The sequence below is a fragment of the Saccostrea cucullata genome, unplaced genomic scaffold (assembly GCF_032062105.1).
Source record: "Saccostrea cucullata isolate Sc308-1 unplaced genomic scaffold, CSIRO_AGI_Scuc_v1 ctg17269, whole genome shotgun sequence".
In the NCBI taxonomy this organism is placed as follows: Eukaryota; Metazoa; Mollusca; class Bivalvia; order Ostreida; family Ostreidae; genus Saccostrea; species Saccostrea cuccullata.
This window is the reverse complement of record NW_026925940.1, coordinates 8,072-9,207: the sequence shown is the minus strand read 5'-3', so window position 1 is coordinate 9,207 and position 1,136 is coordinate 8,072. Positions and strand designations below refer to the sequence as shown.

At 29.6% G+C, this 1,136-nt stretch overlaps 1 non-coding gene across 1 annotated transcript; it reads left to right on the top strand.

The window, feature by feature from the left end:
* Positions 1–824: 824 nt before the first annotated feature.
* On the top strand, positions 825–896 carry Trnad-guc (transfer RNA aspartic acid (anticodon GUC)). Its single transcript has one exon. It is a non-coding gene; the product is annotated as a tRNA-Asp (tRNA).
* Positions 897–1,136: the final 240 nt, after the last annotated feature.

Here is a 1,136-nt window from a genome sequence, read left to right as displayed (position 1 = left end):
TAATTTAGCAGCTTAGCAATTCGTTATTTTTGACAAGATATATGAATATACTTTTGTTTCTATTAATGAACAAGCGTGTAATGCAACAAATTGTTTTCCTTGTAAATCTTTGGAGAAAAAAAACTTTTTATAGCAAATGTTCCTTTATTGAGGCGTATTCTAAAATTTACTTTGTTTGATTTACAGTGTTCATAAAAAGATAATGTGAATTAATTAGTAATAAAACACAGGTATACTAAAGTTGGGTCAGCTTTGATAATAGTAATTATTGAACTATTCATGCTTGTCCAGCCAATGTCTTAATTCTAGTAAAAACATCTACCAGGTAATAACAAACATTGTAACACATAATAAATGCAATTATACAGATATAAATTAAGATAAATGAATCACAACTTCTTTCATATCTTAACTTAAAAGCTCAATGAAAAATATGTGTCTATAAATGATACAAATCTAGAAATAACCTATATTTACAAAATGTTAAAATATAGGAAAAATGAGTGAAAAAAATACGAATTCATTGTTACAAATTCATGTATCAAGATCTCCATTAGACATTTAAATTCATTCGATTTAAGTTTTGGACTTCTAAGGTATACATAAATGCATTTATAATTTTTAAAAAGAAGGATAATGTTCAATCAGTGCAATATCAGAATTTGTCTTACAAGCAATATGTTATAAATTGAGTTAAGTCATATGCAACGTTATTCAGATGAAAATGTGAGAAAAAATCTGCCACGTGCCACTCAGGTAGAATAAGTCATTATCATACGGGCTTCACATTTACCTGGTGTCTAATAATAGCCTGATCGTTCAACTCCTCGGTAGTATAGTGGTAAGTATCCCCGCCTGTCACGCGGGAGACCGGGGTTCGATTCCCCGCCGGGGAGGAGTATATTTTTCGTATTCCCCCATTCTTTTAATTTACAGTAATATTTTCATTTTTAATGCCATAATATTTTATAATAAACCCAAGTATGTTAAACATTAAATTAAACAAAGAAAATCTAACTTATGTCATTTGTAATTATCTATAGGTACATACAGGTGCCTCTACATAGACATTCCTGGGATCTTTGTGACTTCTCTATATAAAAATTACGTTTCCTCGAAATCATTGGACTTTCCAT